This window comes from Leptosomus discolor, chromosome 2 (assembly GCF_034619465.1).
Source record: "Leptosomus discolor isolate bLepDis1 chromosome 2, bLepDis1.hap2, whole genome shotgun sequence".
NCBI classification, from domain to species: Eukaryota; Metazoa; Chordata; class Aves; order Leptosomiformes; family Leptosomidae; genus Leptosomus; species Leptosomus discolor.
Window position 1 is genome coordinate 31,323,931 of NC_141392.1, and position 23,531 is coordinate 31,347,461.

General features: G+C 38.4%; 1 protein-coding gene across 4 annotated transcripts in view; it reads left to right on the forward strand.

Annotated features, from left to right (window-relative positions):
- Positions 1-23,531, forward strand: part of MACROD2 (mono-ADP ribosylhydrolase 2) — an 877,957-nt gene that overhangs the window by 403,017 nt on the left and 451,409 nt on the right. The window lies entirely within an intron of this gene.

Sequence of the window (23,531 nt, forward strand, 5' to 3'; positions counted from 1 at the left end):
ATGTTTTTGATTAACTACCAGCTTATGCCATTTTATAAAGTGGAGATCCAAAACTGTTCATACATGACACAAATCGGTGGGTGGCTAACAAAAGCTGGTTTTATTTGGCCTGTGACATAGTTACCGCTGAGGTCTATGTAATGCAGCAGGTGATGACAAGCATGGTTTATGACATCTTTTGAAACAGAATCAAGCCACTAAAGGCCAAGTTGATGTGACAGGGTGAAAACTGGGAGTTGTATTAGAAGCAAAATGAATACAATTCAGATAGAGAGTGTTCAAAATAATTTCTAGATGACTTAAGAATTTGACCCTTCAAGGATTTCTTACTAAGTATGTGAGGTAATACAGAAGGGAGGAACCTGTGTCATTGTAAATTAGTGTCATTGAGTTAGGTCTCATTACTAAGACACCTTCAATTTTTTAATGATTTGACCTGCCATGGTTAATAAAATGAAAGTTAATTTGGTGTGACGTTTTTGGTGGTAGCTTGGTGCACTACCAAATTAATTGCAATAAAATGAAATCATAGTTTCCAAAACCCCCTCAAACTTCCTGTTCCTTGCATTTTGAATCAGTTGATGATTTCATAGTCATTATTTATGGCCGAAGTATTTAATTTAGGACATGTTAAATGAAGCTGATGTTCTGGGGGTAGGAAATAAAGTGTTTGTTAATTGTAACTATTTTAATGTTGCTATTTAATGAAAAGTAATGTATTTTGATTCTTTAAAATTTCTGTTTAGAACCAAAAAACAGTGTCTGTAAAATAGAAATCCATTGCAGCAAAATACCATCTTATTACTATGTCTGCTACAGTGCTTACAGGTTATTGTCAATATACAGTGTCTACTGGCAAGGAAGCTTTTGTTTGTCATGGGAACAAAATGATTGCTCCTCATTTTTCTTGACTGCTGAGTTCTTTAAACGAAAAGCATTTTGATCCTGGAATAAATATTGATTCTCTCTTTTCTCTCTCTGAGAAAATTAATTTTGTGTGAGTTATATTCACCCAGGTGAGGTAAGGGCAGCTCAGGACCCCACAGGCTACTTAAACCTGTGACACAGGCCAGCATTCAAGAAGTATCTTCATTACCCCTAGGTCAGCACGTACATGCTGGTTCTTTTGAAGAATGTCTTCTGGGGCAGAGCAAGGGAGGATTCCTGGGCCACTTGTCTATCGCAGTAGGGCTGGAGGCTTTCAATATTGTAGCCAAAAAGTAGTGGAATCTATCTGCCTTCATTCCTGTCCACCTCCCCCCTCTTCTGAGTGATTCTGTACTCTAAAACAAGGCAGCCTAGGTGAAACCAAGGTACTAATGCGTTTTGCCTTTCAGAGACAGCCTTTGGAGAAATGTAAAGGTCTGCGGTTTGCTGTGCTGATTTTTAGCACGTGGAAATCCTTTTCACAGTGCTTTAGGGGAAAAGTAGAGAGGTTGGCAATAGCCAAGTTGTCCCTTTGTAAACAGGCTGAAAACATGGAAAAGAGAATGCAGAATGTTGAGATAACGCATGGGAACAGGTTTACAAAGCAGAGCATCTGTTGCTCTGGCCACTCTTCAGCTAACAGGGGGGCATGTTTATCCTCAGAGAGGGGCTCCGTGGTGTATTCTTGATACACAAATTGAAAGAATAGACAAAATCAATGCGAAGAGTTGAGCAGGTTTCTTTAAAGAATTGCATGCCTCCATTCTTTCTGCAGCTCCCTTAAGAAGATGTTGTGAGAATTATCTGAACCTTTGCAGATGACTTGAGGTACCTGTTGCTATCATTGTGTTTGATATCAGTCTAGGTCTATGTGCATCCCTATCAGAATGAAAGCATAAGCCCAGGTTACTGTAGATATTATGTCATGCAAGTGCAAAATTTCCACTGCCCCAGCTTAAAAATGGACTTTCATTAGTCAAACAACAATTAGACCAGATTGCTGGGTTGCCTTTAGAGAGTGATACCTATGGTGTCTTGATTTCACCATTATAAAAGTAACAGTATAGTATTCTAAGAAATTATTTAGTGGTATTTATTGCAACATGATAAGCTTTGATATTTGAAAAGTCTGTGTAAGCTTCTGACATGCTGAATCACTGAGCATTATTGTGAAACTATTTTTTGGATGTTAATGTGCTGTACACTGGTCTCTGTATTATATCATTGGCCAGTTTCTTAGTAAAATGTTTTGAACAGATGAAGAAAAATGATAAGTATTGTACATCTCTGGCACAATGTGCAACTGTACATCTACAGCGTGATGTTATCATGCTTTTGTTCCAGAGTCAGTACTATTGAATTAATGTTGAATTCACGTTTTATTTTTTTGACTCCTTCTATTATTTTTTAAAACTCCACCACAATAAAAAACAAACAAAAAGAAGCTAACATAGAAATATAACTCACTCGCTACTTCTGTGCCTCAGAGCATAATCCTGCCATTGACTTTCTGAAAACAATTAAGATTGTTTGAGAAGGTTTTAAGCTAAAATGGGGACTTTCATATGGCTTGTATTATCTCTTCTCAAGGGAATGCATTTTGTTAAAGTGACGATTTATGACGTTCAGTACTAATGTCAAACTTTGTTCTCCCGTGTGAAGTAACATAATGAAAACACCAAATAGCAGAACACAAGCAGTGGAACTTTGAACATTGTTGAACTTGTAGGTATTTCCACATAGGTGATTTAAAATTTGATGGAACAGTGATACAAGTGTTTGAGCCATGTCCATGTGAGATGTAAGAAAAACAAACCTTAAGCAACTCAGCTGTTTCCCTCAGAAGGATTTTATCCAGAGAGAAAGACACAATATTTATGTGCAGTAGCAGCTGGGTATTTTAAAAATTATTTTAAATTCCTTTATAGTAAGTCTCTGCACGATTAGAGAATAGATAGAAATCAGATAAGGTAACAGTTTGTGTGAAGTGGTCTTCCAGGATAAAATTACAATTTATTTCCTTCTAAATGCAATATTCATTTGGGAGTAAATTAATTAAGGCTGAGCTGTTAAGTATCTGTTGTTGTTCTGCAGTCATGACGTGGCAAGACACTAGGTATCTACATGAAAAACCTCATTTGTACATCAAAAAAAGTAAATAAGGTGCCTGTGCCTGTTGTTTCTAGAGCTGTTAGGTGATACTTTAAATAAATGACTTAATTCCATGTTCAAAATACCCGAAGGTATAATATTTTATTATTGTTACTATTAACTTAGATTGCATTAGTGTAACAGTTTTTTCCATGTTTGAGAGCCTTTGACAGGAAGGGGGTCTCTGGGCACTGTGCCCTACCTGGTTTACTACTTTATCCATGCTATGACTTGAACAAATAAAGATGACCATAATGTAAATCAAGCATCCTAAAATGACTCTCAGTTCGGGATTCCCTCAGTGATCTTCGATGATGAGGGGAACATATTTGGAGGCTTTATCAGTAGGGTCATTATAGGAATTGCTTAGTTACTTTGTGCATGCTGGAGAACTGGGTGATTTCCTTGTTTCTCTTTGAGGGGAGATCAAAAATTCATGCAGTAGAAATGTTGAGACTGTCGGTTTGAAACAGTCAGTTGAGACAACAGAATACGGCACACAAGCTTTCCACTGAGTTGTAGAAGTTCATTGACTTGATGTCTACATGTGTTTAAACACAATTGCCTTCTATGCTTATTACAGTCATCCCGTGTCACTTCCTGTTGAATTATTTTTCTGCCTTAAAATTAAGCTAATTGCAAAATGGTTTCGTGTAACAATATTGAATGTAAAGGTGTGTGTTTCTACATAAATGTTCTTCGGTATGAATCCTCTGCTATACTATTGCAATGAGGTGGATGGAAAATCAACTGCTGAATCTTTTAAAAATTCTTTTGGATGATATCTTCAAGCGCTTATTATGAGGAATGAATACAGCTGGAGCTTAATCATAAACTTTTCCCTTTTCTGACAGTACTGACATTTACTTGTTTCTAGACAAATAGATGAATCATAGCTAACGAGTTGTTTTGATCGTTTACGGTGTTAATGCAAAACCAAGCCTCATCTGTTTTGACCCTACACCTCTGCATTAACTGTAAAAGACTGAAAGACTAAAAGCTGATGTTTTGCAAAGACTTAGAAACTTCTCTAAAAGTTGCTCCATTTAGTAGGCTTCAGCAAACCACGAGTGAGCCATGGGTGACCGCGTGCGGAGGAGTCTGCAGGGCAATCCATCATCCAGTGGACATTTGCTGGCATGTAGCACTGGAAGCTGGCTGAATATTTAGTAATGCTCTTTTTTTTTTTTTTTTTTTTTTTTTTTTTTCCCCCTACGTGAAGTTTTACCTATAGCTCTTGCTGTGAGTGAAATTGAGTGGTCACAGTGAGCGTGATTCACAGCAGGCTTTTTAGTTAGAGGGTTTCACAGCACTATGTACTTCTTATTGTCTGCTTGATTGTATGTGGAAGAGGGAAAGAAGATTGAATAAGGAGAAGCTAAATATAGAAAATAAAAAGGGAAACCTTGACCAGGTTGAAGTTAAGAGTACTTACCTGTTCCACTTTTAGTATCGCTATGTTTTTGTGTGAAGAGCAGCTTAAAGGAGTGTGGTGTTTCAACTCATGGGGATTTGCACCTGCAACGTGTTGTTGGATATTGGAACAAGATTTTGGTTCTGAAGTTGGCTTCTAGTTTGGGAAGTTTGGGAAGCATGTTTTAAGTATTTCTGTGGAGAGCAGTATTAGACTTTGTGTGTAATTCAGCTAAGGTAACAAATTTAGTCCTTGAACCTTAATGTTTTGTGTGATTTTAAAAATATTTTATGTAGGGCTTTTTAAAAAAAAGTGGGTATCTAACCCTCAGGCCATGTACAACCCTTCAAGTTTAACCTTTTCGTTTTACTTGACACTCTAGAAGAAGATAAGGGGGGGGAATGCTGTCAAAGAGTTTACACAGAGGATGGAGAGTGGTGGTGGTGAAGGGGATAATGACTTCGGCTCTGATTTTCTTCCTCCTGCTGCAACAAGGCATCTGTATTCTCTGCTGGGTGCAGCCAGCCTGCAGGAAGTTTTCGTTCCTGCAAACCACAAGGAAGTCAGCCCATCATCTGGGAAATTAAAGAGACAGCAGAGCTGGACTTGTGATGATCTGTTTTTAAAAAAAATAGAAAGTGTTGACGGATGGTGAAAGGGAATGATGGGAAGAACGCGAGGAAGGACTTGCGTATACTTCCATCTGTAGTATTGTAAAGATAATACCACTATGGTATCAGGTGCCATGAGCTGCCAAGCCAGCCGTAGCAACAGATCTTTGTCTTCTATTTCACAAGGGGAGAGCTCAGTCAAAAATCAACTTGCAGCTGGCTGGCACTTCAGGGGGATCACTGACAGTAGTGAAGGAATATGACTGAATGTTTCTGGGCTGAGATTAGCTGAAGTCTTCTCTTATCATATAATTATTATTATACCATAGTATTTAGGCAAATGTGGATAGTGTAACAGTATGCCAATTAATTTGTCTAATAATCAGACCCTGATTTACAGAAACAAATGCCTTTTTCAATTGCTTTAATATGCTACATTCTTTAAATTAGGTGGTCTATAGGCAGCACATAACGAGCACTCTCCAGTAGTATTTCAGAAACTGAATAGCACGTGTGATGCCCACACTCATCTACAAGAGAAACTGCAAAGTGACATAGGTTCTTGTACTTACTTCCATACGAACAGCTCTGAGTAAGTGTATGTTCTCAAGAAATACACATTTGCTGCATTCTGGCTCAGGGAAGGCTGTGTGTCTGTTTGACATGCTCTCGGTAGAGAATTGCTTATCCATGCCTGATCCTGACTGGTTTCACCTTCCAAAAGAAACTAGCATAGGTCAAAAGTTGGCAAGACGGATTGAAAAGTGTTTCCAGCTGATGGAAATGCTTTTGGTAACCGAGTGGGGGAATTTGAAATCTAATCTATTCTCAACGGAAAAACAGCAAATAGTCCATGTTTCAACACGAACAAGCTATTCCAGTATCTAAAGTGCTGACATACATGAGTTTTTCAGATAAGAGAGACCCTGAATCAACTACTTTTTGTATGAAAAGTACAAATACAAAGTATCTTCTTTAATGGACTACTGTATGCCAAAAGAACTTTTTTTATTTACTAGTTCGCTGTGGTGCTGGTGGCCACCCCTGTATGTGAATGTCTCCAGACTCCCCTTCCTCCTCCAGTTCTTATGTTCAGTGATTTTGGCATTCCTAATTTCTCATTTCTTTCCCTTTCTAAATTCTTAATATTTTTCCTTCTGTAGTTGAATCTTTCCCTCCCTTATTTGAATATTCATCATTTCCATTTTGTCTTTTTTCTCATTTGAATTTCTTTTTCCTGTTTAGTTTTTTTCACTCTTGCCTGTTTGCCATGTTTAGGTTCCTCCATCTGCCATTTCTTCACAAGTAGTTCCCGTATTGTCCAACACTTGGAGGGAAACACACATTCTCCATTGTTACCTGTTCCTGTATGTGAGTGTGTGCTGTGCACTTAGGATGAGAAGAGTGTGTCTTGTTGGACAACGATTATTTTATTCCTCCTTGATTTTCGTAGCTGCTTTTCTTTGCCCTCCATTCCTTCCATCTGTCACTGCCTGTAAGCAGAGTGTAAGGCAAAGCAAGGGCCAAGTGTCTGTTAGGTTTCCTGTTGAAATACAGAATAATGCTGGGGATGTGAGTCAGAGACTGAGTAACTGGGCAAAACAGCATAGAAGTAATTTACATATATTTCTTTGTTATATTTTTTTTTTATTCCATTGTTTGTCCTTTTTTTCTCTTTCTACCTTTCCTAGCTCATATATACAACTAATTGACATATTGTAGGAGATCTTGAATCAAACATGGTTACCTTCTCATTTGCATGGAACAGGCAGCTCCTTAGGTATAGGAATTGGACCAGGAGTGCTAAGCTGTCCTTCATGGCTTTGCAAGGCTAATGAAACCTCTTGCTACATCCTGCCAGCCTCCCACTGCCCTTTGCACATCCCAGAGTTCTCAGTCAAACTGGCATGTGGAAATTTCTGGTGTAAATTCAGAACTAAACAAGGCAAGGAGCCCTTACTTTAAAAACAGTTTCAAAATTTAATTTCTCCTGACAAGGGCTATCAGTAAAGATAGATTTCTATAGTACAGAAGCAATCTAGTTTGACTGTCTTGAACAAATTCTTCCACTACCGACTGACTACCGAGATTAAGTGAAATTTCTAACAAATCCTGTTACAATGGGTCAAGCACTATTTCTCTATTTGTACTTATTTGTTGAGGCTCAGTAAAGGTTTATTTTAACGCAGCCATTTTATGGTGCTTGGAATATCTTCATACTCTGCATTGCTGCTACTATAGATAATGGATGACCGCCTGGTTAATGTTTGACGGCAGTTACGATGCACATCTCCCAAAGTTAAGTGTCCTTATGTCTTTATATGAGAACTGACCTTCAGGGACAGTAAACATATTGTTTGGCAACAAGTTAATTACAGACTTTATCTTCCAAAAACATTCATGTCACGGGTGGGATAATTAAGATGTCCTTGCAAGTGAAAAAAGTTCTTGAGTTATAGTAATGTTCCAAAGTAGGTGTTAGAAACCGAGGTCACAACAGTATTACAAGAGCTGTGTACTCATGCTATTTTGACTAAATAATTCTCCTTTTCAGGCTATAAAAATGAAAGATGGACTTAACTGATACGTATGGCAATATATATTCTGTAAGTCCATGCGAAAACCAAAGGGGTTTGGGTTGCACCCGGCTGTGATGGGCAAGCAGAACTGATTGTGTGTAATTTATTGGGGGATTGATTGCTAGTGTTTATTTTAGTTTTCTCCCCTTTCTTCCCTTTAAGGCCTGTACCTTTTGTTAAATGGCTAGGATTGTGTTGGCCCTTTCTAATTTTGTAATGTGAACTTCATGGTGATAAATAGCTAATTATTTGCAATTGAATTAGGCTATGAATTTAAATATGACAGAAACAGATGTACCAGTGATTACCTTCAATGCATTGCTCAGGGGATCGAAGTTTAACATAGTATAAATACCTTCCAGAAATGTTATTTCTGAAATGGAGCAGTGCAACTATTGAAGAATATCATAGAGAAGTTAATGAGTCCTGTGGTACGTGAATATCTTCCAGACTGATGTATCTCAGATACGACGTGTGTTTTGTATTGTTTTTTTCCTGGAAAAATTTGGGGAGGGAGGAGGGGAGCATCCACTGGTGAGATCTGAAGTTCTGTTTCCAGAGTGTTGAATCCCTAAGCTGGAAGCATGTTGTTTGGGTCAAGTTATGAAGTATTTTTTTCACAATGCACATTCAAAAGAGGACAATGAGCATTTTCCAAAGATGGAGCCCCTAGAGAGGCACATGGCAATGCTATTTTGTGGGTGCTACTTAAATGAAAGTGTTGGTTGGCTGGCTGACTGAATTATGACATGATGCAAAAGATTAACTACCCCAGCATGCCTTTATATTAACATGAAACTAAGAATGAATACACACACTAATGTAATTTAAAGATTAGAATTGTGACATCTGAAAAAAGCATGGACTCTGCACGTGTTCTCTTTCTCAAAACTTGATTCAGGAGATCGATAGGTCTACGGATCAGATAAACAGAGCTACTGTTTTCAGTTTCAGTTCTTCTATTTGGAAACTTCTGTTCCAGCAGAAATAAGTCATTTCTTTTTTAATGGACAGTACAATTTTGGACAATTAAATAACTTCAGAATGGGTTTTATTTTCTTCGGTAGAAGAAAAATTGTTTAAAATTAACAAAACGTTCCCCGAGTATAGCCGCGATACACGATAGCTGATGACTCACACCTTGCCAAAATGTAGCAGGAGTGTGAATAATTGAAACATCCACTTTGAGACCTCTTTCTGTGTATCTGTTTGTGGTTAGAATGTTTAAGCATCCCAACATTAGAAAAAAGAGATCTAAGCACAAAGACTTAGATTGATGGAACTGTGTCATTCATGTCGAATGCAGCACTGTAACGCACCGCTACCTGGTTGATACAGTCACACAGAATGTGTCCAGGCTGTGTTTATACAAAGTGCAAGGCAATAGAATTACACCTTCAAAACGGTTAATTTTGAGACTGTATCAGTGACTGTCTTGAAAGTTAAATCCCTGTGTCTTTGCACTTATGAAAATGTTGTCCACAGATATTTGGGCATGGTGTTCTCAAGAAAAGCCAGATAATCACTTCTAGATTCCTTCGTTATTAAATGGCACACTGGAATATGATTTTTACGGTGCAAATCAATTCAGGGGTTCCATATTTTGAAATTCATCTCCGTCCCTAACCCAAAAGCTAGTTCATATTTGCTTTACCTTCTGCAGTACACCAGAGTTGAGTAAGTCAGTCGATCTCTCAGTCAGGATGTGGTATAGCTTAAAATGAAGTTATCAGTGAACATCACATGCACTATGTAGCGTTTTTATTTTCATGTAAACTAGACAACTTTTGGGGAGCAAGCTTTAAAGCTTTGCATGTTTTAACTTTTTAAATATGTGGTTTCCTCTTTGATTTTTTTTTTTTTTTTGGAACTTCATAGCTTATTTTCAAGTTGTCTTTTTTTTATCAAGTTTACTTGTGTATTCTACTCAACATAATATGGCTCTGTTGAATTTCATTTGAGGTGATTTTTTTCTGCATAACTGTGTGCAATTAAGTGTTCTGATGATCCTTTTATTTTTAAATCAACCAGTTTGATACTTGCTTCTGTCTCTGTTACATGGAGATGAAAGACTTAACCTATTTTTTAAAAATGAGCTTTTTTAGTTTTATTTGCTACAGGAATACAGAATTTTAGAATTTTTAGAATTTATTTTTTAATTACACAGTTCCAATTAGAGGGGGCTAATGTGGGTTGTATTTTGGCACACGTGGATGATATTTTGCTTTTAATTGTTATCTTTTGCAGTGAAACTTAGTGGCATTTTTTTCTTCCTGTAACCCCCTAGTGCTTCCTAACCTTGTTAGTGCTCTTCAGCATTTGACTTTGACCTGCTCTATAGGCTTCAGCTTAGTTGCACAAAAATTGCTTGGATTCTGCTTGAATGTATAGATTATTCCATTTCATGTGCATTCAAGCAATAGGCATGAAAGCTGATTCATATATGATTACAGTTATTTCTAACGTGACATTTACCCCAGAACTATATTAAGTTGTTAGCCCTGGAAAAAAAGAAGTATTTTGTTAATGCCATTCTGTATTCAGTGGCTTTGATGGGACTTGTTGCAGATGTTTCAGATTACTGTCAGAACGTCATTATCAGTGATAATATACTAATGCAGTAAGTTGGCATAGGGGTTGACTGAATGACTATTGCAGTATATAATTAGGTTGGTGTAATATGATACATTTCCACTGATCCTACACAGCCTTTAAATGAAATCCGTTTGAGATTGAATTTCCGTGCTGCATTGTTACCATTCCCAGAGTGACTGCTACCATTTTTTTTTAGGATTCTCACAGGGGTGTGTGCATATGTTAAAGAAACTCCATGTTACACAGCTGCAAATATGTTTTATTTCAAATTTTCTTTTAATATTGATGTCACTGAAAATAATAATACCATTATAGAGTTAGCAGAACATGTATCTGTGCCTCAGTCTAATAAATCAGATCACAATGTATTGTGTTTGTATTATATATAATCTGTATACTGTATGTTACTAGTATTTACAAGTATTAAGCCATTTGAGGGCTATTGCAGTTTCAAACCTGTATAAACAAAAAATTGTTTGCTGAGATGTTTGTCTGCAAAGTGAAAAACTGAAATTTTAATGGAATAGTTCCAATAGCTGTCAGTTTCTTCCTCAGAGTTTGGTAATTGAAAGGTTTGTTATTTTTTTGGAGAAGGAAGATGGTTTCAATTATCCAAAGGTAGTGGAATGTTTAACTACCCTTCTGCTATCAGTGGACTTGTTTACATTGGGATTTTGACTAAATTGAGATTGCACATATCCAGATGTTATCTGCCCGGGTGACTTTTTCATTTATTTTGGCAAAGGATTTGATGATATATAGCTACCATCTCTTTAACAGTTTTCACATTATGTATTGCAGGCTACATTTAGACTTCTTTTATAAACTTCTTCCCCCAAATTGTTAACTCTTAAGCTTTTGCTCTTCTTTTCTAAGGGTGAATCCTCATTTTATGATAGGCTTATCTGAATAAAGATTATAGGAGATGGAAAGTTGTATGTTGTATCCTTTGCATGGCTGTACACACAACTGAGCAAATGCTGTTTGATTTTTAATATTTTATAGTTAATTTCTTTTGTCTTATACACATTGGGAGTGTTGCTGCTGTAAGTATAGACTGCAGCCTTACATTTTGCCTCATATGGAAAGCATAGCCTTCTTAGGCTGCCAAAGGGGCAGCACGAGAACTGTACTGAAACCAAGAGATGGGATTTTGATCCTTGCTTCGGGTTTTCTCAGTGGTTAGCATGAAAAACCCAAAGTCCTGGACAAACAAACTCAAATTCCAAAAGAAACTTTTCTTGTTCTTGATTTTTCTCTCTGCTTTGCTGTGCTAAGGGGCAGAGATATGTCTGAAATGGATTGACTCTGCACTGTCCTTCAGCGAGACAGGAAAGGCAAAGCTGATCGCCAAGAACTGCTTTCTTCCCAGCATCCAGTGATCTACCGTGCCAATGGCTTGCGCAGAGGAGCAAAGGCTCCTCATACGAGTAACTTACAGCAGGATAATGTTCCAGGGAGTATCAGCAGGGAATTGTAGAAGACATTAGCCAGGACTGCTCAGAAGTAGAACTACAGTGCTGAAAAACAGGAACAGTTGAACAAGAGTATCATTTAATTCACTACTGTCTTGTCGTTCTTCAGCACGGGTGGGGGTTGGGAGTGGGTGGGGAGGGAGAAATATCCTAGCCCAGAAACCTGCTACTTAGGATGTGCTTGGCTGAGAAGCAGCTTGAATAAAGAGTTCTGGTTTTTATATCTTTAAAGTGCTAAAGATGTAACGTGGGCGAGTGCTGCAGCTCAGCAGTGATCAGATAGAGCTGCAGCCAACAGAAACAGAGGTTGGAAAGTGTAAGATACTAATCTATGTCCTAGTGAACCTTTCTGTTGAGTTGTTTTACCTCTTTCAACCTCCAGACCTTCTGGTTGCAAATTAAAGAGGGTTCATGCTGGTCCTCACATGACTCACAGGTGCATACATCTTACATTAGATGTGAATGGAGCTCCACTTACTAATGTTTATACAAACTGGGTAGATCTAATCCTATTTGCAGGCCTTTAAAATACCAACTTTTTATTTTAAGCCTGGTTTACTTTAACTGCAGTATTCAATCTCAGAAATGTGTTTGTGGGGTTTTTCCTCAATGACATTTTAAAAAGTGTGAGGTTTTAAATCAGTAAAAGTAATGAAAATTTATATGCTCTTTTGCATATGTGATTTAAGCAAATCTATGATGTAACCATACATAGAGGAATTTGAATCAAGCAGATATAATTGTTGCTCATACTGTTTGCCAAAAGATCAGCTTTGCTTGGTAATGTGGAAGCAAATGGGGATGGGTTTATAGTCTCCTATAGTAGCCAGGGGTAAGTGGTATCAGTAGAAGTTTGTGGTAAAATCCCTGAAAGGCTGATGTCAGCAAATATCAGACTAGTTGCAGTTTGAATATGGGAAAGAGAAGAGAAAGGGAGAAGAAAAATTGATTGTGAAGATGCAAGATAGTTGAAAGGAAATGTGGCACTGAAAAGGGAGGAATGAATAAACAGTGAAACTGAATTGAAGAGTAGAGGCAGGGAGGGAAAGTAAAGATGATGGGCTAAGCAAAAGAGCAGTTAGCACAGGAAAACACATCAAAATTTCGGAATGTTATGAATCACCAGAAGTACCTCTTTTTTGCAGCTTTTGCAGCTGCTTTTACTAGTTGGAGAGTGACTTGATTTCTCACTGATAATTTTCCCCCAAGACAAATGATGGAGAGATATTGGACATCTGCAGTTAACTATCTGCTGTTAATAAATTATTACCAATAATTACATGTTTTTAAATGTGTGCCTACAGTATACACAGGGCTGTGCAAGAGGTGAATGCAAAACTGTCCTGTCCAATGACTTCACAGCCTACATGACAGGTACAGAGAAAACAGGTTGTGTGTTACAGTGGTGGATGTGGGAGCTCCTAGCTTACCTATTTTTCTTCCCTTTTTTTTTTTTTTTTTTTAAATTTGTAAGAGAACAGGGTTTTGATCAATATTGTGAATGAATCATATTTTCAATAGGCAGTTAACTCACTGTATAATGACCTGAATGGATCTGAAAAACATATCATGAAAACAAGTCTTATGTGTATCTTACAGCATCTGGTGGGTGGGAAGCTAGCCTACAGTGTTAGCTTTTGTATAAATTTGAACAATATCACTTTTAGATACTGGAGCAATAGCAGAGTATCATCAAACTCTGAAAGAATCAATTATCGTACATTTTTTCTGTTGGCCTCTCTGAGGACACATTTGTTTTACTTTTTTTTTTAATAGAAAATAGTGTTTAAAAGGTTGGAATTTTGTTCTTATAGGATGATTTTAGAGAGGGAGAGTAGGGCTGGCACTTGTGGGCAGGTGAATATGGCGACAAGTGTTAGAAACCTGTGTCATCCCTCTCCCTTAGGTATTTACAATGGCACTGAGCAGGTGCTTAGCATTTAGTTGCATTATGGCCTGGTCAGAAAGAAAGGGCAAGGGCAGGGGAAAATTTACCAGTGCTGCTTTTTGGGTCAGCCAAACATCCTTCAGGAGCTCCCAGTAGATCATTCTTCTCTTTGCTCCTTGCCTTGTATATAATTAATTTGGGCCGAATGACTGCTTTTTTAACTGAATTCTGTGTTAGCTGCTCATTCAGAGAGTGGGCCAAGCTGTCAGCATCTGATCTGTTTACTGTTATCAGATGTCTTCTCAGTTGCTGGTAATAATTTACTTAGACCAAAAGAAAATGTGGGCTTTGCTTAAAACTTGAGATTGCTGTGTCCTCTTCTGCTGCAGAGTTGGGAGTCTTGAGAAGAAAGGGAATTTAGACAGAAGCAGAGCAAAGAAACCAGGATTAGTGGTAGAATCAAAATAGTTCAGAAGTACTTGGAGAGATGAAACTCTGGCTGGAGTACAGAGGGACAACATTATGTAGAAGGAAAACCATGTGCCCAAGGACATCACAGAGCGTTCTGCTAAATTCCAGAAAGCGTTCGGGAGGGGAGAAAGTGAAGCTTGAGAATGGAGGGATGTTTGGTTTATTTTTTTCTAGATTCTTTTATCACTTGGTATATATAAAGCAGAGGTTCATAGGACCTCTTTACAAAGCTGTATGTTACATACGTCATCCAGCCCTGGTTGCTGGAGACAGAGGCACTGTAACCCAGGATGCCCAGAAGGAAGGAGGTGTGAGAAAAGCATAGATTTAAGCTATCAAGTTGTTAGTTTTTTATGCGAGGTGTTGTGAAGGACTAGGGAAGCTGGGGATTATCTCTCTCAGTAAGGCTTGCCAGAAGAAAGAGACCGAGCTGGTACTGACTTACACCAAAGGAAACTTGAGAAAACCTGGGTACATACCATGTCTAGTTATAACATAAGAACTGCAACTGACACTATTTCCTTGACAACTTGACAGGTTGAAATAACAGTGGGAGACTTATGAAAAGAGTGGAAAGAAATATTGTACAAGGAACTGCATGGGTGATTGCATCAGTGCCTTTATGTCAGTAAGACTTCACCATGAGACGTGCATGAAGACTATGGAGCATGTATACACATATGGTAGTGTATACACGTCTTCTGCGGTGTCATTAACAATTAACAGCTGTTTCTTCTAAAGATTTATAGGAATTTTATTTAAATTAAGTGATCAGTATCAATCTGTACCTCATGATTTTCAAACTCTAATATTCAAGTCACTATGTTTCATTTCACATTTCATTCCTGTCAACAGGCAGACAGGATTAGTCAGAAGCAAGAAGGCACAAACTGTTTTTGTTTGAGGAAAGAAGGTAAATTATACAGTATGAAATAAACAAAATTCAAAGAGAATTCAAGCCTTAGAATCTCAGTTATTAATTATTTTGCCTCTCTGCATTGTAGGTCACAAAAGCAAAATGAAGCAAAACTCGGTTACCAAAACTTGAATTTATCAATCCAAACAGAATGTGCGGAGGTGAAGGGAGTGTCAGAAAACGGCACCCTTCAACCTGTTTTATATTAGTGAAGTCTACAGATATCAACTTACGAAGTCCTGCTCATTTGATTTGACTGCTTCCCAGTCCCATTTCACAAAATGAGTTCCTTGGTCCCAGGTGGGCTTTGGTGTGCTCTTACAGAGCTGTCTCCATGGAGATCTTCAAGCCTTTGACTAGGAGCTGCAAAAAAAAAAGTGTGCTCCCAGATGTCTTTCTCGTGTCCCCATTCCGCCCCCCCCCCCCATTCCTTCAATTTGAGCTTTTTATCAAAATGCTGTTAATCCTCTTTCTCTAGACTAGATTCAATAATTTTTCAGCCTTTTAATAATTGCACTTACCTATATTTAGAATCATTAGGTTGGAACAGACCTCTGAGATCATCAAGTCCAACCGTTGACCTAATACCACCATGCCTACTAAACCATGTCCTGAAGTGCCACATCTACGCGTTTTTTGAACACCTCCAGGGATGGTGACTCCACCACTTCCTTAGGCAGCCTGTTGCAGTGCTTGACAACCCTTTCAGTAAATAAATTATTCCTAATGTCCAATCTAAACCTCATCTGGTGCAACTTAAGGCCATTTTCGTTTGTTCTATTGCTTGTTACTTGGGAGAAGAGACTGGCCCGCACCTCACTACAGCCTCTTTTTGGGTAGTTGCAGAGAGCAATAAGGTCTCCCCTCAGCTTCCTTTTCTCCAGACTAAACAACTCAGTTCCCTCAGCTGCTCCTCACAGGACTTATTCTCCAGACCCTTCACCAGTTCCATTGCCCTTCTCTGGACATGCTCCAGCACCTCAGTGTCTGTCTTGCAGTGAGGGGCCCAAAACGGCACACACCGTTGGAGGTGCAGCCTCACCAGTGCTGAGTACAGGGGCACGATCACCTCCCTACTGCTGCTGGCCACACCATTTCTGATACAGCCAGGATGCTGTTGGGCTTCTTGGCCGCCTGGACAAACTGTTGGTTCGTGTTCAGCCAGCTGTTGATCAGCACCCCCAGGTCCTTTTCTGCTGGGCAGGTCTCCAGCCACTCATCCCCAAGCCTGTATTTAGTGTTACTTCTCAAAGTAAATTTGAACTCTAAGCAGTGTAATGCAAATGCAGAAAGGACAAAATAACATATATAAGTTCACTGGCTGACATTTGCCCTTATTTCTAAAACAAGAGTGTAATTTCTTTACCCTTTAATCCTTCTAATTTTAAGTTTCATGCACAAACTTTTAGGTTCTGTGGAAGAATCAGTGCATCATTTTGAATGCTGAGAACCAGGAGGTTTTCATATTTTTCTCTTGAGTTCAAATCTTTTTTCACCTCTTCCTAAAAGTGTTCCCTTAGTTCAAATTTGCTATGCTTGTCTCAAGCATGTGAATGTTGCCTTGGATCATTTGCAATGAACAGCTGCAAGGAGATCTCAGAAAGAGAGAATATATGCTAAGTAAATTAGTAGTTTTAACTGCACAGCAGTCAGCAGTCTTTCATCTGCGATACTGTGTGCTTGTCTATGAATTCGGGAGTAAGTTTCCATAGTTCCAGAAAGCTCCTCATTTCGATGTGTGGAATTCCAATGAGCAGGAACTTCTGACAGCAGCTTTTCCCAAGATTTAACCTTGACAATGTTAGTGAAGACAAGCTCAGATTCTGTCCCCCCTGCCCCATTACCCATAAAATACCTTTTTCTGCACAGTTAACAGTCACTGTTAAGAAACCCACTGCCTGAAGGTAGGCTTTACTGATGAACTTACACTTATCCAGAACACCTTAGTACGAACATGGCATCCGTTGACCTTTTTTTTACATCAAGAGAGTAGCTGTTACAGAAACCGTATTTTATCCGTGCAGCTGTTGTCTTGGCTATCACTTGTGCTTTAACACCACTCTTTGATGTTGGAGTATTCTGGGGTAAAGTGACAGTCGTAAATCTTCATATTGGTAAAATTCCTGAAATGTAGTCACTACATGTGCTTTATTATATATTCTGTACTTGAGAGGGAGAGTGGGGGGTTTCAGGAGGATTTTTTTTATGTTTTGGAAGTTAAAAGACATTTAATACATCAATATCGTTATAGTATATGCCATAATTTCATGGTAATTTATGTATTTCATTGTTCCCTCTTTAAAACACTGAGAGCAGAGGAGTTCTGAACTCATTTGACAGATGGTGAAAAATGTCTGAATTGAGCAAAATTTGTCCTACTACCTACCTTGTATGTTGTGTGTGAGGATAAAGCAAAATTAGTCCCTTATGAATAAGATGCTGCTAATAAAGATTATGTAAGATATAGTAATTTCTGCCAACTTTCAAAAACTTCTGAAACATGCAGAGATTTTGAGAATACATAGAAGTTGCCTGGCCACCCTAAGAAATGCCACTTTCTTCTGCTAAAAAAATGAGTAAATCTTCTTGTTTAAGTACATGCTGAGCTATGATTTATCATACTCAGGTTTATCTGCCATTTTACATAGGAACAGCAGCATGCTTTCCCCCAATATTTTATGTGTAGCCATCAGAAAACAACCTGATTTTCATTGTCAAAAGGAATATTTTTGTTGTGTTGGTAACTAAAGGGTACAGTATTTTCAGTTGTTATGCCAGAGATGTACATCGCTGTAAATACCCTTTATACTACTTATTGAAAAGTTTTGGCTTTAATAGAGAGATGTGTTTTGTAAACTTCTCCTATCAGAGTAGTGGATGGGATGGTTCTACGTTAGCACTTCTGGGGTTTATGCTGTATTTTGCACTGCAACAATTAAAAATTACTCACACAAGCACCTGCATCTGCGGCAGAAGAATTGTCCTAGACCAGTAATACTTCCAAAATCTGTCATGTTTTCTTCTAGGAACCAGGATTTGAATGCAGCATTCCAGCTGCTAATGGATATTCAGGGCCCTTCCGGATGGAGTCTTGATTAGTAGATGACAGATTAACAGAAGAACTCTGTTTTGTGGTTAGGGAGGTTAAACAAAACTCACGTTGCCTTTTGGTTGAAGTAGAAGCAGGATCATTCAGAGATTTCACAGGAAGTCATGGGAGGAGAATGCCATAGTGATTGATGAAGGTGGTCCATTATCAAACACTTTGTGAAAACCTTTATTTCCTCTAAGTAAATCATATAGCTTGTACAGGGCACACATAGAAAATTAATTTTGTTGTGTTTTGCTGGAAATATGTCAAACAGTATTCAAGCCAAAATTTAGGAAGGGAAATTGCATAGTATATTTAAGCCAATTATGTAGTTGATGTTCCCTTTGAATTTAGCAGCTTTTATTGTTTGGTAAACAATGTTTTGTTGAAAATGACCTTTTTATGTCAAAGTCTTTTAGATTTGTATGTCCAGGCACATGAAATAGAGCCACATAAGTTATAAGTCTTTTCTGTAAAGTAGATATGTAAATAGGTTGATTATTTTTATCTAACTTACAATGTTGTAATTTTCTTTTATTCTTGCCAAAACAGTATTTAAGTATTATTTAAGGAAATTACATTTTCTTACTTGGTATTAGCATTTGAGGCAGTGTCTATCCCCTAGGTAAGAAAATCCAAGCTTGGGGAATAATAATTCTGTACGTGCCATGTATTGTGAAAGTGTTTTTTTGGATAGGAAAGCTACGGAGGTGTTCAGGCTCAAAGAATTCATTTGACAAATCCTTCCGAACAAGAATGGTACGTGCAGTCATCCATGGGCTTTAAAGACTGCACAATCCCCAAGGAGTGCAGCAGCTTGGCATGTAGAAGGGATATATTGTCCCTGATCGATACAGGTAGGACTTGTTCTGTTGGATGGCCCTGGACATCAGGATCGAGGTTTTCAGCTTGAATAGATGGGAGCTGGAATCTACTAGGAGCACATGATAATATCCATGAGGAACTGTGAAACAAATTAATCCTGTCTAGTTACAGAAATGCTAATGAATATTTCTGAGCAGCCACCTTTTGCACAACCTTGAACCTTTGTATTACTTGTAGGTACGCCTGTGTATAGCAGGAGGATCAATGTGGTACTGTTTGAATCACCACTGAAGGGAACCTGTCTGAGAGTAAAGGATCGAGTTTTAAGCCATGTGCAGGCTGGAGAATACGTTCTATAGGCAATTATTTTAGTTGATCATCTTAATTAGATTACGATTTAAGCTTGATTCTAAGCTTTCCATCACACTGTGAGGAAGGGCGAGGAAGGTACTAGCTGGAAAGAGAAGACATTCCCCAGGAAGTCCCCCCTCTCAAAAAATATTCACATCAGACTTGTTCAGGTTTATTTTGTGCCAGGTGTTCCTTTGTGCAAGAAACTGATACTCCTGGCAGCCCTGAATAATCGGGATTTACACATCTTTTAGACTCTGGAGTAGCTTGTAATCTGTGAGACAAAAGAGAGATCAGGCTTAGCTCCTTTTATCTGACACTGTGTTTCTGTGACCTACATGTCTTGTGGCAGATAGCTTGAATATCCTAATGAAGTTAGTCTCTCTATAAAGTGAAGTGTACTATCAACTGAAGTACGCTAAACGAAATGCTCATTACATAGATGAACTGTATAAGGATCTGAAGTAAGCAGAATCCAGGGGTTCAAGTGTGCCATTGCTCCCTTAAAGCATGCCAACCAACCAAAAGGTGCCGAAATTCAGCTAATACTCATCACTGGTCCACTGTGGCTCTATACAGACGTTCCCTGCATGGCTTCCTGACTCATGTGGTACAAATTGTGCTATGCAATCTGAAGTGTTGTAAAGCTCCTTAAAAATCTCAGTCTAATAAAAATGAGTATAATGAAAGAATCTAAGGTTCAAAGACCTCAGAGGCTATTACAGAAATTTTCCTTGCATATATTGGTACTTGTAGATAATCTCGGAATAGATCGCAGTTGTTTGTCAAGAAATCATGATAGAATCATAGAATGGTTTAGGCTGGAAAGGACCTAAAAGACCATTTAGTTCCAACACCCTGCCATGGGCAGGGACACCTTCCACTAAACCAGATTGCTCCAAGCCCAGTCCTGCCAGGGAGGGGGCACCCACAGCTTCTCTTCCAGTGCCTCACCACCCTCACAGTAAAGCACTTCTTCCCAATATCTAATCTAAATTTACCCTTTTTCAGTTTGAAACCATTACCCCTTGTCCCTCTCCAGCTTTCCTGTAGGCCCTCTTGAAATATGGGAAGGCTGCTATAGGTCTCCCTGCAGCCTTCTGTTCTCTAGGCTGAACAGCCCAAACTCTCTCAGCCTACACAGAAAATCTGTGTTGGTTAAAGTATTAAGTGTGTCTCGTATTTCCCCTTGTAAGACAGGCTGAAAGGATCAAGGGGAAGGTAGGCCATTCTTTCCAGACCCAGTACAAAGTACTCATCTTTTGATTGCTTCCTTAAATACAAATGTTCAACATTTTGCTCCAAATTTTTTACGAAAGAGACTCTGCTGAGTCATTAACAGCCTGTTAACTGACTTGGGTTTTAATAGCTATGATTCTGTCTCAGAAAGAGATATGTGTTAGAAAAATATCAAAATTGGAGGATCTGATTTACCTTTCCTGCTTTTAACTTCAAGTTGGATTTAAAGTCATTTCCTAACCTTGGTCAGAGGCAGCAGAAGTTTCATAGGGAGAGCTTCTACGCTCATACATGTAGACAGTATCATTCAGGCTGGAGAATTTCACTGCATTCCTGTATTACTTATATCTAGATTCAGGGTAAAAATCCTTGGGTTTCTGCCACTAGGAAGTTTAGCAAAATGGAAGTGAATTTATACTTAATTCTGTTTGCAGCATGGCTTGCTTAGTTGTCGTTTTCTCTCCGTTATTTTTTTTCCCAATTCTCTAATAAAATTCATCCATTTCCTTACATTTGATTTTTTTTTTGGCCTTAATTTACTTTTTTATTTTTCTCCTATCTTTCCTATTCTCTGGGTTTTTTTACTTCTTTGAAAAGTAACTGTATCTTTCTTGATGTTATTCGTTTGCTGTCCTCTGTACTCTTGCACATGCTGTTGTCTTTTGCCTTTGGTCCAAGTATCTTTGTGGTTTATTTGCTCAGCCTTCTCTAGGGCTTCTGCTCTGCTAGCTTTAAATGACATGGTCAAAATGATTCCTTTTTAAATGAATCCATTTATCTGATCTGCACATATTCAGCTGTACTTTGTTGTCTTTCAAAGGCCTATACTTATCTCTAGTAACACTTAAATGGCCCTATAATGCATTAATTGTTAAATCATTATTAAAGATACTTAAGCAACTAGCGGTATTCTTGTTTTCTGGATGGAGAAGCACAGATAAAGGGAGAGATTGTTCATGACACAGGGTTTTTAGGTGATAATTTTCTGTTGTTTTCCCTCTAAGATTCCTCCTTGCATCCATTGTGCCTTTGAAAATTTTGCTTGAAACAATTCGCCTAGAGCAGGGTGTAAATAATGCAGTGAGGAAGTACCATGCACTTGCTCAATGAACGGTTCTGAGTTTCCTTGCCATGGATGAGCAGCATTGCTGTGGTCTCCTCTGGTGGGTTGTTGGGGGAGTTATGAAGGAGCAGAAACTTCCTTGACATCAAGCAGGGTACTAACAGCCACAGAACTGGTCTAGACTAGTCCTTGCTAGACTTGTGAAGACCTTTGTAAATTGAAATGATGATACATGCTTTTCAACAGACTAGTGTGGGCTTATGCAGCATAACAAAGGTTTTCACGTGCTATTAACTTATATATTTTTAAGGTGCTTTTAACACTTTAAAGGAGAGATGAGAAGATGTGCAACAGATGTCCCAAAATCAAAGTGGGCCATGGGACTCCCCTATCCCTCCCTGCTCAGTAGGAATCCCTGGAATGTTGACTGTGTTTGCTTCTTTTAGGTTTAAAGACCCACACTCAGTCTGCCTTGCATATGTGCAAATGTTTGGACTATTTCAGGGTCATTCTTCCTGTAGAGTGAAGATATGGAAGGGAAGGGATTGCAAAGTGGCCTTTTTTTCAGTGCAGTCCCTGGTTCCAGTCTGTTCTAGCAGTACAAAGTGCAATAAATGAATTTAAAAGAAGCTTTTGAAGAGGCCTCCATTACAGGGTGATGGCCAAGTACTCTCTATTGTGTTTGAACCTATTTGACATCTAACATTTATTAGGTCTTTTTAAATTTAAGTGACTTTTGGTTTTTTAACTTTTAATACTGTCTCCCAATTAAGGTGACCATGCCTTGAACTTAAATATCTTCTGTCATCTTATGCCAGTTGATGGTCCACTGGGTAATTTTCCTGACCAAACAAAGGCTTTTGGAGGGAGGCAGAGAATGTTTTTAACTCATGTCTTTAGTTCTTTTAAAACTGACCTCCCTGTAGAGCTGTCTTTAATTTCAGGAGGGATGCAGCATAAATCTTGTGTGTTTTATTGCTTGATGTAGTGGAATTTCTGATGCAAATAGGTTTTCTCTGCCTTTGAGATGAAGTGTAACAGTAAAACAAGGAGCCTGTTGTTGTATTATCGTTTTGCATCGTTGTGTTGCTAAAGATTCCAGCTGACTCAGGCCATTAGGACTGTAAAATTACCTGATAACAGACAACACAGGTCTGAAATCTGTGAGAACAAAATGACAGAAGGTTTTCTACAAATAAATATTCAGGACTTAAGTCTCTCTAAACTCTCCAACTTTTCTATCCAAACGGATCCAATCTGCAACCTGCCGGATCTGCAAAATTATACTGCTCCTTCCCTTTATGACAGGTCTTCATGCCCATACCCAGCCTAACTTCCTTAGGCAGCATCATGATTTTTTAAAATTTCTCCTGTCCCCATATTTTTTATCAATGCCACTTCCAGACTTCACTCAAATAGCGATACTCTCTTCTGACTCCCACAACTTCTTTGCAGTTCTTGTAATTTCTGTTTGGTAGACATGCCTAGGGGTAGGGCTGTAACGGATTTGCCATGGTGCTCTCCTTATCCTGCTTCCCCACATCATCTTCAAGAAAGAGGCTTCCAAGTTGAATGATTTTTTTAGCAAAAACCATTTTCGGTTAGGTTAGATTGAAACTAGGTTCCTCATCTTTCAAACTCCATATAGAAAACATTTTGAACATTTTTTGTACCCATTTTGCTATTAGTAAGAAATTTTCACAAATGGTAAAGAAATGAGAAAATGTTGTCTAAAATAGAAATCCAGCTTTTTATTGGTTACTACTTCTATCAGTAAGTAGCTGATTTGTTTCTGGTGTGAGGAATTTTCAGTGTAACCTGATTGTGGAAAGATAATGTGCACCTGAAAAAGATCCAAATGTTAGCGCTTCAAATTGCCACCTGATGGTATTGCACATGGAATGTTCTACTTGGATATAGCAAAATCCTTGTACA